Here is a 14,441-nt window from a genome sequence, read left to right as displayed (position 1 = left end):
CTGAAAAAAAAAAACCAATGAACTACTGAAAAATTAAGAATATATAAACCCTTTGGACTCTCTTCAAACTAAAAGGAAAAAAAATCTCTAAAAATAGGCATGTGTCAATAGTTCTAGACCCTTGGTTACATAAGTCTTGACAAGGGTCTCACTGGAAGTTTCCATAAGTTAAAAGTGATTTCCTGGGAGTGTGTGAACATCAAAACTTCCACAAGTTACCTCTTTCCAGGCTAAAAATAAAATTACATTTTACAACAAATGATGCTTACCACCACCACCAAAAGATATATTTCCAGATACTGTTTCTCTAAAGCTGACACCCGGGGGTAGAGTTACTGCAGAGGTCTCATGTTCCGTGTGTTCTGTATTTTTAATTTCTCTAAGACCCATCAGGACACAGTGGTATTAGCTGCAGTCTCTCACTTCCCACATGACTGACCTCTCTGCACTTAGGCTAAGTAAAACCTGGGCCAAATTTCTACTTGTTGCAGTAATGGCTAGTTGATATTAGCTGGAAATCATCAAACAAATTTCTCCAAATACCCCAAACCATCAAAACAATTTCACCTTTGCTACATGTTTAGATCCAACAAAACATGTTGAATTGCAAGAAGAAACATCCTCACGTGAGGTATCAAAACAATAAATCGAAAAGAGCTGGTGAGTAACTTTCTGTATGCAGCACCTTGGAGACTCTCCAGGATAAGTTCCCTTAAATGAAATGTGGTGTGTCCTCCCCTTTTGCTATTTCCAGTAAATCAGACTTCTTTTTCTTTCTTTTTTTTTTTTTTTTTTTTTTTTTTTTTTTTTGCCAGTGGTAACTGCACCTGTCAGTACCAATGGCATCTGACTTCTAGAACAATGCAGGGGGGCAGCACAATGGTGCCTGGGCACCCAGTTCCACTCAGGGTGAGGCTAGTATCAGCTAGTACCTTGAGCTGTCTTCCCCAGAAATGTCGACCTATTTCCCAGCAATCCGTGGTTAGCAGACAGTTGTCGGATGCAGAACAAAAGCAGGCTCACACAAGCAGGGCCCTGAGTTGGTTCCACCTGTTCCCAGTGGTCACAACAACAGCAGTTAGCATGTCCCGAGCTGGGTCCTGGCTGTTGGGTTTACCACTGGGGACATGCAGATAAGTAAACAATCTTTTCTGCAGCTTAGGCACTGGCTGGGACGTGACTAGAGAGAGGCACCAAATGCTGCCAGGGTCAGGGTGATCTGGGAGCATGACAAGGGGAGGGACACCAAGCAAGGTCTCCCTGGGGAAATGGAGTGGGCTCTGAGATCCAAATGAATAGGGACAAGGTTGGCAAAGGGAGAGAGGCAATGGGAAGAGGGGATAGAATGAACACAGGCATGGCTGCCATTCTGAGAGCAAAGAAGAAATTGGGACAAATTCAAGTGGAGGAGATAGGCAGGGGCCACATCTAGGCCTCCTAAGAGATTTTGGCCATCCTAAGAGGGACAGGAAGCCACCAAAAGGATTGAAGGTGAGATGTGTATTACCAGAGTCGACTTATTCCTTTGGGTAGTGTAGGGAATAGATTGGAGGAGGATAGAGTGTCCAAGAGGGAGTTGCTGCTTCTGCCTGGGATGGAGGAACTCTGCTCCATCCCCATCAATAAGGGGGAAAAAAAAGCCCGACAAACTACAAAATCCTAACTTTCCTTGAACTTAGCTGACTTTGCGAGGCAAACTAGAAACCAAATACCCAGGAGGGGCAGGCCCCTAAAGGGAGAGGTGGGGCATGTACCCTGGCTCATGTAGGCAGAGGACAGGAAGCAGGGGCGTGTGCTGTACATTCCAGAAGAAATCAGCTAAAATGTTAAAAAAATGTTGGAGATCCAGTGAGGGCCAGTGTGTCAGGTGGGGTACACATCAACTTGCAGTCTCCAGTAGTTCACAAGAAAGACTGGGAGCAAGCCAGGGGGCCAGAAGCAGCCCTGTCTGGTCTGCGGAGCAGGCTGGCAGCGGGAGGTCGTCTGTGACCTTGAGATGGGTGCTGACCCCACTGCCCAGGCCCTTCCCTCCCACAGGCAAAAGCCTCAGCTTACTGGAGAAGAGACACCCAACCCTTTCTCCCTGGTCACAGGCAGAGACACATGGCTGCAAAGGGTTGAGCATTAATCTTCTGCCCTTGCGGAAGGAGCAGAGAGAGGGCTTGGATCCACATGGATACCACAACTACTTCTGGGAAGGCACAGCGAACCTCCCCACCCCAAGACCAACCACAGATACGAGAAGGGGCAGGTGTGCTGAGAAAGGCCCTCCCACAAGGCCCTGGCATGAAGGGCTGCTTAAGATCAAAGCTCACATCCCTCCGGGACATCCAAGAACTCCACACATTATCCCGGGGGCTAACAGGGCCATCAGTGACAAGCAACAGCCTGCCAGTGGGACCTGTTCCATGAAGCACTAGAAAGACCAGAAAATTGAGAAAACGCTTTAGGAGCCAGGACTCCATGCTGGGTGCACAGTAACACCGGGACCTGTTAGCTGTGTTGCCCTGCAGTGCCCGGGGTGACCGGCCTGTCCACTCCAGATGGACTCAGCTCCCCACAGGGCCCCGCAGAAGGGATGCACGCAAACCTAGGCGTAAAACTATTTATTTCCATCTCTGTTTTATGCACGATACCCAGCTTTCAAATGAAAAAATTATCAAACCCACTGGAAAGCAGGAAATAACTCCATGGTCTAGAGCAAAGCAATAAACAGCATCAGACTCAGATGAGAGCCAAAGAGTCAGATGGAACTTCTAGACGTAAGCAGCATGAACAACGAGGAAACAAACCCCTTAACATCAGTAGAAACAGCTTTGGGCATGCTCCGAGAACCCAGAGGTGCTCAATAGAAATGAACCAAACCGAAACACGAAGGAAAAAAAAAGGAATTAAAAAAAAATAGGACAGGACATCCAAGAGCCAGGGGACACTGTCACTTGGCCTGATGTATGTAATGAGGGTCCCAGGAGAGGTGGGAACAGCGCCAGGGATGCGGGCAGCTTGAGTGAGGGGTAGGGGCGGTGATCATGGTCTTTCCAGCTGTGACGGATTTCCACGTGGGCACCAGGCTCAGACCTTGCTGGTCAGTGGTGGGGAGGGGCTTTATCAGCCCCACTGTATGCGCTTTGGAAAAAACTGAGGGGCTGCTGGGGAAGGAGAGGGAGTGGAGGGAGAAGCGGAGTCTGGGAGCGGGGTCTGGAGGGTGTTAGTGATCTGCAGAGAGAGAGCTGACGGTGTGCACAGCTATTGTGATTTGAGTCACTGGAGGGTGAGAACGCTTAGGAAGGTTGTACTCTGGGGGTGGAATACCCCAGAGAGTGAGTTATCTTCTGTTTTTGGCTTTGGGGAGGTTTCTTTTTGCGAGCTGTGGAGAAGTGAGTAAGCCCCTCTGTAATAGTGCCTCGGCACCCACACTGTGGGGTCAGCAGCCTGCAGCCCTTGAACAGCCCTCCCCGCGAGCGTGAGCATGTGCCCTGGACATCACAGGTGAGGTAAGTTCCGTACCACTCCCCCACCATCCTCATGTCTCCTCTGCCTCCCAGATGGAGGCTTCCCTTTGTGTCCCCTTAGTGGACACCCCCGTGAACCTTACCCAAACCCACTTTTTCGCTGTTTGAATTGAGCAATCATGCCTTAGCCTGGGACTGCCAATGTGTACCCGCCCCCACTTGCTCTAACAGAGGCCTGTGCTGTAGGTCCTGCCCCTGGGCCTGCACCTGGCCTTGACCTTCCGCGTAGCACCCCCAGACGTGCTGTGGACCTCCTCCAGGACCCTCAAGCAGTAAACTCTGCTTCAGGTTCTCTGGTGGTCTGTTGTTGAACCCTGTCTCACCACCCCACAGCTGGGACACTACTTGAGAAATGTTAATTTAACAAAACTCCCAAGAGCTATTGGTAGTCAATTGTGTGTGTGTGTGTGTGTGTGTGTGTCTTTTACAGATTGTATTTATTTGACAGAGCGAGATCACAAGTAGGCAGAGAGGCAGGCAAAGAGAGGGAGGGAAGCGGGCTCCCTGCAGAGCAGAGAGCCCAATGCAGGGTTCGATCCCAGGACCCTGAGATCATGACCTGAGCCAAAGGAAGAGGCTTAACCCACTGAGCCACCCAGGTGCCCCTGTGTTTGGTTTTAAAAACTTGCTTGTGGTTTTGTTCCAAACTGTCAACTAAGCGTGGCCTCATTTAATCCTCCCCACAACACCTGGGGTTCCTCAGCTCCCTTCCCTGGCAGGTGAGACCCAGCTCTGAGTCTCACAGCTCCGAAGGCCCTAGGCCGAGTGTTTCCATCCTGCTGAGTGAAGGATCGATATTTGGGCAAGGCTTAACTATCAAAGCCCAATATTGCTTTGAATGTGCACAGCGATTTGGATTATTTTTCCATTTTTAGGGTGTGGTGTCAGACTGCGGTTTCTTTGATTCTGACTCTGTGCTAGGTGACCCCCCACACACACCCCTGGTCCGCATGGGGATCACACTTGGGAGGAGGCAGTGGGCAGGAATGCAGAGAAATGGGTCCACCCAGGGAGCCCCCAGAGGTGGGTAGCGGTCTTTTTGGCCCATGGGAGGTGGGCAGTGAACGGAGGGACGTGAGGATGGGCTTGTCTCTATTCTCAAGATGCAGCAAGTCTGGGCCACCTCTTGTAGCTACTTTCTTAAATTTCTCGTCCCCAGCACTGGTCATGGTGACCCCTCACTCAGTTCCAGGCTTTGTAGAGAAAATAAAATAGCATCTGACAAGGATCTGCCTTCTAGAAACTTCACGGAAGGAATCAAAGCCAGGTGAGAGAGGAGAAAATCATGGCAGTATACAATGGTGACAGTGGGCCAGATGCTCACCCCTTGGTCACTGCCCTGGGGGAAGTTAGGACAAGAGAGCCATTTGTAGGTTTGGATTATTGGGGAAGGCTTTGTAGGATGTTGGACTCTGTCCTCTTGGAAGGATCAGACATCCATATACACATCTCCCGAGACAAAGGCCTGAACACGGGCATTGGAACCAAATGAGCTCTGGAACAAAATTCACCAGAAGGCAAACCACTTCTGTCCCCTGGTTTACCCCCACGCTTCATGAGTAGGGACCTGGTCCTGCTGACCCCTCTAAGGGACATGAGAATGCTCTGGCATTAATTTATTCAACAAATGTTTGTTAAGTGACAAAACATGTATGTTGAACCATTTGTATATTTCACTGGCTTCCAATGACTCCTGGGCACAGAAATTGTACCTGTAAAAGCTTGAATAGAAAATATTTTTAGGGGCGCCTGGGTGGCTCAGTGGGTTAAAGCCTCTGCCTTCAGCTCCGGTCATGATCCCAGGGTCCTGGGATGGAGCCCCGCATCAGGCTCTCTGCTCAGCAGGGAGCCTGCTTCCTCCTCCCTCTCTCTCTGCCTGCCTCTCTGCCTACTTGTGATCTCTTGTTTGTCAAATAAAATAAATAAAATCTTTAAAAAAAAAGAAAATATTTTTATTTAAAAAACATTTTATTTAAAAAATATTTATTTAAAATATAAAAAATATTTAAAAATATTTTTATTTAAAAAATATTTTATAGATATAAATATCTGTGCTCAGGCTCCATTGCAAACCAATAAAAATATCACAGGTGGCCTCAAAGGAGATGAAATCAAACTCTTAGAATATCATCTTCCTGGATCAACAGCCTTGAGAACTGCCAATCCACAGTTTTCTACGGATAATTATATATTAAAGAAACCCACTGTCTCACATGTAATTGCCAACAATGGGTACATCTGCCGTCAGTTTGGGAATATATTCTTGCAAAAGTTGTTGTTGGCAAAATCCTTGGGAGAGCCTCTAAAATCCACAAGGAAATGACCCATCTGGTTTTATATTTGTTTTTTTTTTTTTAAGATTTTATTTATTTATTTGACAGACAGAGATCACAAGTAGGCAGAGAGGCAGACAGAGAGAGAGGAGGAAGCAGGCTCCCCGCGGAGCAGAGAGTCCGATGTGGGACTTGATCCCAGGACCCTGAGATCATGACCTGAGCCGAAGGCAGTGGCTTAACCCACTGAGCCACCCAGGCGCCCTATATTTTTTTTTTAAGATTTTATTTATTTACTTGACAGAGAGGATAAGCAGGGGAAGGGGCAGGCAGAGGGAGAGGAAGAATCAGGCTTTCTCACTGAGCAGGGAGCCCGACATGGGGCTCGATCTCAGGGTCCTGGGATCATGACCTAAGCTGAAGGCAGATGCTTAACAACTGACTGAGTCACCCAGGTTTCCCTATGTATCTGTTTTTATGTCAATACCATACTGTTTTGATTACTAAAAATACTTTCTAGGGATGTAAGGTAAAGCACGGTGACTATAGGTAAGAATATTTTATGTATATTTGAGAGTTGCTAAGAGAGTAGATCATAAAAATTGTTGCAGAAAAAATTATAGCCAATATAATTTATGGATGTTGACTAAATGTGTAATCATTTTGCACACATACATAAACCATTATGTTGTTCACCTTAAACTCACACAATGTTACATGTCAATTACATCTCAGTGAAACTAGAAAAAAATCAGAATAATTTAATACACAGATTGGCAAAAAAAATCCATAAAAATTTGATAATATTGTCAAGGATATAGACCACTAAGAATTTTCATATACTGCTTGGCAGGGTAAATCCCTACAATTCCTTTGGAAAACAATTTGGCAATATTTTATATTGTTGATCATGTGCATACCCTACCATCCAGAAATACTACTCCTAGACGTAGACTTTCTTACACACCTGTGTAAGAAGACATAGTTAAGACTGCTCATAGAAGCATTATTAATAAAAGCAAAACAATGAAAATTACCTTAATGCCTATAAAAAGAATGGCCACATAAATTGTATTATAGTCACACAATGGAAGACTATATAGCAGTTAAAAATCAATGAAGTAGGGGCGCCTGGGTGGCTCAGTGGGTTAAAACCTCTGCCTTCTGCTCAGGTCATGATCCCAGGGTCCTGGGATCAAGTCCCACATCAGGCTCTCTGCTCAGCAGGGAACCTGCTTCCCCTCTCTCTCTGCCTGCCCCTCTGCCTACTTGCGATCTCTGTCTGTCAAATAAATAAGTAAAATCTTTAAAAAAAATCAATGAGGTAGAGATAAAGATATCTACATGACGAATCTCAAGAAAGTAAATTGAGAAAAAATAACAGTTTTAGAGAAATGTTTACAGTGTGATACACGTATATTAAGTTAGAAATATGGGAAATGATACTGCATTGTGTTTAGTTCAGTATTAGAGGAGGCCAAAAGCAGGGAGAGAGTAGATGCAATTGGAGAGGGAGGACCTGGAGACCACACTTAGAATGTCTTACTCCTTGAGGGGAGCAGTGTATGGTTAAGTTTGTGGTATTATTCTTTATTCATTAGTATATATTACCTATTTAAAATGTGTTTAAAGGAGCAGCTTTTAATTGTCTATCCTGAACCATCAGCTGTTGATGAAAAACCTCAAATGAAAGTACTTTCAATAATTAAAAAAATATACATTAATAACAGGGCTTTCTGGGCGCCTGGGTGGCTCAGTGGGTTAAAGCCTCTGCCTTCGGCTCAGGTCATGATCCCGGGATCCTGGGATCGAGTCCCACATCGGGCTCTCTGCTCAACGGGGAGCCTGCTTCCTCCTCTCTCTCTCTGCCTCTCTGCCTACTTGTGATCTCTCTCTGTCAAATAAATAAAATCTTAAGAAAAAATAATAACAGGGCTTTCTTCCAATAAATGGATTTTGATGTTTTGGTATCAGACTCATGGCTGGTAGCGTTGGGAAGTCCGCATTCCCCGGGGAGGAAAGGCATCTTGGAAAGGGGAAGTACCTCTTGGAAGTCTGTTGGCAAAAATAAAGAAGGAAGGGCCTGAAGATACACAACATGGTGACAGCAAAGAAGCAGAAGAATACAGAATCCTTCACTATTCAAACAAGGTGCCATTTAACCGCCCAGAAGAGGGCACTCTTGAACCAAGAAACAGAGTAAGCAAGTTGGACCCAATAGGCCAATCTGTTATTGCTGGTCAGGAGAAGCCAACAGGAATAAACATAACAAACAGAATACAGAAAGTATAAATCAAACTTTTCAGCTAATGAAAATGGTATTTAAACTCACAAAGCAGAAAATGACTTAATACAACAGTTCAACGTGAGTTAAGTTTAATCCAACAAGTTACAAAAAAGCAAGAACACTGTAACTCACAAATGTAAAATTCTGGATAGGAACAGACGGTTGCAAAAAAAGCTGGCAGAATCCTGGAAAGAAATGGAATCAAAAGGCAAAAGTTATTTCAAAAACGACTAAAAGAAAGTTGTCTCTGAGATAATAAATTAAAAGTATTTAGATGGATAGAAAGGACAGGAATTTGCACAAGACCTAACAAAAGGAAAACAAAGAAAGAAGGAAAGGATCCCCAAAGAAAATAATCATTGTAGAAGGCAGAGAATGCTCCAACACAGGGATAAATGGATACCTTTAAGTAAGCTAAACACTCAAAAAGAACTACTTGAAATTATTAACTATGCAAATTTCACTGAAATGAAATATGAAACTATCAAAAGAACCTATGATTATCACCCATACTATCAGAATTGAAGATTTAAAAAAATTTAAAACCCTCTGGACCTGAAGACAGACTAACAAGTCATTTGATTGGGAAAGTAAATGAGGATGGTATTAGACTTCTTGATAGCAAAATGCAAAGCAAGAAAACGGTAAAGCAAAATTTTCAAGGAACGTTGGGAACGTAGATACAACAATAATTTATCTCCTGTATCAAAGCAGTGCTACAGAGGCAAGAACTGACAAAATACTGTAATCACAAACCTTACCCAAGGAATCTATTAATCAGGACCCAACAAATGATAATCCATTGGTCAAACCACTGCCTCCTATTTTTGTAAATAAAGTTTTATTGGAACACAGCCTTCCTCTTCTTGTATGGTTTATGTCTGACAGCTTGTGTGCGACGGCAGCAAAGTTGAGTCGTTATAACAAGGACATATGGTCCACAAACTGCTAATATTACTTGTCCTTCACAGAAGGTTTGCCGTTCCTGTACTAGAAGCTGAACTTCATCCAATCAAGAGATGATTGGGGAAAATTTGGCAAATGGACCAGTGGGGAGCTTAGAATATTTTTAATCTTGGTTCTAAGACTACCAAAAGGCAGAGAGGGGAGGAGGGTGGAAGTTCAACAACTAAATGAAGGTTCTGATAAAGTAGGAATAATACAACTTGTTTTTAAGTGTTTCATTTATTTATTTGAGAGAGAGAGAAAAAATGAGAGAGAGCATGAGACCAACTAATTCCCCATGTTGCTGGGAGCCCGATGAGGGACTCAATCCTGAGACTCCAGGATCATGACCTGAGCCGAAGGCAGTCACCCAACTACCTGAGCCACCCAGGAGACCTACAACTTGTTTTTAAATGGGAAAAGGAAGACAAGGAAAAATAGAGTAAGTTCACTGGTTTCATACAGGTAAGACGTGTGTGTCTAAGGATATTAAATCTGACAAAGCAAAGAGTAGAAGCCTAATTAAGGAATAAGAAGGCCAAGGAAATTATATAAAGTATGAAGGGAACTGCAAAATTATAAATATTGTTACAAAGCAAAATTACAAATATTCTTAAATAAAAAATATATACAAAATTTAAAGAAATAAAATAATTCTGCATAATGAAAAACGTGACAGAATAATATGACAGAGCAAAGACCAAACAGATTTTCTTTTTTTTTAAAGATTTTATTTATTTATTTGACAGAGATTACAAGTAGGCAGAGAGGCAGGTAGAGAGAGAGGGGGAAGCAGGCTCCCTGCTGAGCAGAGAGCCCGATGTGGGGCTCGATCCCAGGACCCTGGGATCATGACCTGAGCCGAAGGCAGAAGCTTTAACCCACTGAGCCACCCAGGCGCCCCAACATATTTTCTTTCTTTTTTTTTTTTAAGATTTTATTTATTTATTTGACAGACAGAGATCACAAGTAGGCAGAGAGGCAGGCAGAGAGAGAGAGGAGGAAGCAGGCCCCCTGCTGAGCAGAGAGCCCCATGCGGGGCTCGATCCCAGGACCCCGGGACCATGACCTGAGCCGAAAGCAGAGGCCTTAACGCACTGAGCCACCCAGGCGCCCCTACCCAACATATTTTCTTAACAACAAATGTAGATGAACTTAATTCATCCATTCAGAGAAAAATATCTTTAGATTGCCATGCAAAGCAGAGCTGAACTCTATACTATATACAAGAGACAATGGCAAAAGTCGGAAGGAGGAAATAGAAGTATGCTATTGTAATGTTCGTAAACATTACCTAAAATTGAACAGCATATTAAAAGGACCATAGAGTATGCTCAAGGGGGATTTATCCCTGGGGTGCAGTGATGATCCAATATATGGAAATCAGTCAGGGTGATACACCACACTAATAGAATGAAGGATAAATCAAGTGATCATCTCAATAGATGCATAAAAAGCATTTGATACCTTTCATGATAAAGACTCCAAACACATTAGGTATAGAAGGGAGCACACCTCAACATAATAAAGACCATATATGGGGTGCCTTGGTTTTGGGGTGTCTGCCTTCTGCTCAGGTCATGATCCCAGAGTTCAGGGATCCAGCTCCACGCCTGGCTTCCTGCTCATGGGGAATCCGCTTCTCCCTCTGCCCCTCACTCCACTATCATTCTCTATCTCTTTCAAGTAAATAAATAAAATCTTAAAAAAAAAAAAAAAAAGTAAAGGTCATACATGACAAGCCCAGAGCTAACATTGTATATAACAGTGAAAAGTTGAAAGCTTTTACTCTAAGGTCAGGAACAAGACAAGACTGCCCGCTCTTGCTACTCCATTCAGTGTAGTTCTAGAGTCCTAGCCAGAGCCGCTAGGTAGAGAAAAGATAGAAAAAGACATGGAAATGGGAGAGGGGGAAGTGAAAGTGTCTGTGTTTTCAGTTGATGTGGTCCTATATACAGAAAATCCTAAAGACCCCACCAAAAAACTGTTGAAATCGATAAATGAACTCAGAATTGCTACAGAACACAAAATTAACATGTAAAAATCACTTGTGTTTCTATATGCTAGCAACATACTATCAAAAGAGAAACTCTTAAAAAAATCCCATTTACAATAGAATCAAAAACAATAAAGTACTTAGGAATAAATTTAGCCAAGAATAATATTTGAAGATAAATTGTGAAAAGTTAAAAATGCATATTGTAAATTCTAAAGCATCCACTAAAAGAGTAAAACAAGAACATACGGCTGGGCCACTGGGTGGCTCAGATGGTTAAGCGGCTGACTCTTGATCCTGTTCAGGTTATGATCTCAGGGTTGTGGGATTGAGCCCCGATTGGACTCTGTGCTGGGTTCAGAACCTGCTTAAGATTCTCTCCCTTGTTCCCCCCGCTCCCTTTCTAAAAATAAAACAAAAAACTCACCTATGGCTAATAAGGCAATAGTGGAGATAACACGGAATATTTTTTAACATAGTCTATTAGTTCGCAAAGGAGAAAGCAGGCAAAATGGAACAAATCACAGATGGGACAAACTGAAACAATTGCAAGATGGTAGACTGAATGTAAGGGCATCAACCATTACATTAAAAATAAGTGTGGGAGGCGCTTGGGTGGTTCAGTGGATTAAAGCCTCTGCCTTCGGCTGAGGTCATGATCCCAGGGTTCTGGGATCGAACCCCACATTGGGCTCTCTGATCAGCAGGGAGCCCACTTCCCCCTCTCTCTCTGCCTGCCTCACTGCCTCCTTGCGATCTCTGTCTTTCAAATAAATAAATAAAATCTTAAAAAAAGTGGGTGATTAAAATGTCGTCTCCTAAAAAGTCCTTCTAGCTCTACTGAAAAATAACAAAACAAAGGTAACAGAATTTCTTACTTTAGAAATATAAAAATCATTTATTGAAGAGCCATCTTGAATGCCTATATTTAATTATCAGTGAGGAAATTCCTTACATGTTTCCAGTTTCCTATACATGCATGACATTTGGTCTTATAAATCACTTGGTGATGAAGAGTAACATACTTTCCAGTGAATTATGAATCTTTTGGCCCCATTTGGCAAAATAAAGGGAGCTATCTCCTGCTCAGGAAAAGCAAATCAGTCTAAAAATTGCACCAGGGTTTTGGTATAAGTAGTTCACAACTTTTTTAGTACTAAGGAGAAAATTCAGATATATTTAACATTACATAAATCAATGAACCCATCTGAACTGAATTAAGTACGTTATAATGGAGATCTTTATTAATTATATGGAAAATATGTTCAAGTATAAAGTGAATGGCAATTTTTCCAAAAAGAAAGGCCAAATAATGTTTTCATGCACTTGATTTTGACAATTTGAATATAAAAAAATCTTGGGGGGGGTGCCTGGGTGGCTCAGTGGGTTAAAGCCCCTGCCTTCGGCTCAGGTCCTGATCCCAGGGTCCTGGGATTGAGCCCCACATTGGGCTCTCTGCTCAGCGGGGAGCCTGCTTCCTCCTCTCTCTGCCTGTCTCTCTGCCTTCTTGTGATCTCTGTCTGTCAAATAAATAAATAAAATTTAAAAAATTAAAAAAAAAATCCTGGAGATGAAGATGAAATAATCTATAACATTTAGTAAGTAGAGTTCATAGACACATGTAAAGTGATACCAATGTTAATTTAGAAATCCCCTTTTTCACAATTCAGGGAATATTTTTATCTTAACAGTTTATAGGGGCACCTGGGTGGCTCCATTAGTTGAGTGCCCAACTCTTGATTTCATTTCGGGTCATGACCTCAGGGTCCTGGGATTGAGCCCCATGTTGCACTCTGTGCTCAGTGCAGAGTCTGCTTGTCCCTCCCTCTCTGCTACTCCCTCCAACTCGTGCATACATTCTCTCTCTTTCTCCCAAATAAATAAGATCTTTAAAAAATCGTTTACAGGCTGCTTCTATCTACTAGAGCCAGTATTCACATCATCTGCAAGTTTTTTAGAACGCTGGTCTCACTCCTTCTGAGTGTTAAATACAGCTTTTAATTTGCATATAATGTTGTCATTGAAAAGTTCCCCCAACATCCAAGCATCTGTTATACAATTGCAGACAATACTGACTCCATCTTTGGCCCTCCAACATGTTCATGTTTGCTCTTGGGACTGTGTTCCAGACCCCTTGGAGATTGATACAGACCTTAGAAATGCCCACTAAGGCTAGGATTAGAGGAGACTTCTTTTGGCCATGAATTTGTTAGAGGTAACATAGTCTCTTCTCCTTGATGCACAGGTGATGACCAAGATCTAATTAAAGGTGAGCTGTCAATTAGGGGCATGCAAGCACTTGGAGGTGCGTGTGAACATTTTGATCTCATGATCCACATGTCTCCTCATTCTGTAAAAATCTCTGGGCTAACGTCTAGGTTTTGCAAAGAATACTTGTGCGACTGCCATGGATTGTTGCCCACCCGATGCCCTGAATACAGTTCTGTATAAACTGTGTGGTGGGGCCTCTTTTGGTTTTTGGTCTCAAAGTGCCTTCTCAGTTTGGAACTTATTTTCTGGTCCCTTCTCTACTTTTAATATCCATCCACTGAGTATGAGGATCATTTCTTTTTAAAAAATTCAACCTATATGTTTGGATTCATATTCTCCACAATCTAAACCCTTCCTATGAGGTTTTCAAATTGACCATGAAGTTGTTTACAAAAATATATAGTCTTTGTCAATGTGAGGTCATCACCCCTAGAGTAATGATTATTTGATGCTTTTTTGCTATTGTTTTCGGATTAGTTTTGTCAACAGACCTCTATAAACAACCAAACTATCACTGATTGAGAGCCTTTTAAGGTAAAATTATTCTCTAAAGAGGACTTGATTTTTCATATAAAATAATTGAGAGGACACTCATAATACGTGAGACTTCATACAGATGTAAGCCCAAGTTAAAATCTTTTCTGGGGAAAGAACATTTTTGAAAAAAAAGCTCCTTGCCTTATATTTGGGAAATTCTGTTAATAATTGCTTATTTAAAAATTAAAAACAAAGGACAACTTTTAATTTGTCTTTTGAAAAAATATTTGTACTGAAGGAATGTTCCCACTAAGAAACCCCATTCACTGACAGTGGATCAGCCTTACGTGAGAGTTTCATGAGGATCTACCTTTTTTTTTTTTGGTAGAAAAACACTACTGTAATCTTTTTTTTTTTTAAGATTTTATTTATTCATTTGAGAGAGAGAGCACAAGCAGGGAGACAGGCAGAGGCAAAGGGAGAAGCAGACTCCCCGCCGAGCAGAGAGCCTGATGCCGGGCTCGATCCCAGGACCTTGGGACCATGACCTGAGCTGAAGGCAGATGCTTAACCCACTGAGCCACCCAGGTGCCCCACTACCATCATCTTTTAAGGCGAGCAGGAAAATTAGTAGAGTAAATGAGTGGCTTTTCTGAACATTTTTTGGCCATTGAAGAGTT

Source organism: Neovison vison, chromosome 11, assembly GCF_020171115.1.
Source record: "Neovison vison isolate M4711 chromosome 11, ASM_NN_V1, whole genome shotgun sequence".
NCBI classification, from domain to species: Eukaryota; Metazoa; Chordata; class Mammalia; order Carnivora; family Mustelidae; genus Neogale; species Neogale vison.
The sequence above is the reverse complement of the archived record's forward strand: the minus strand, read 5'-3'. Positions refer to the sequence as shown.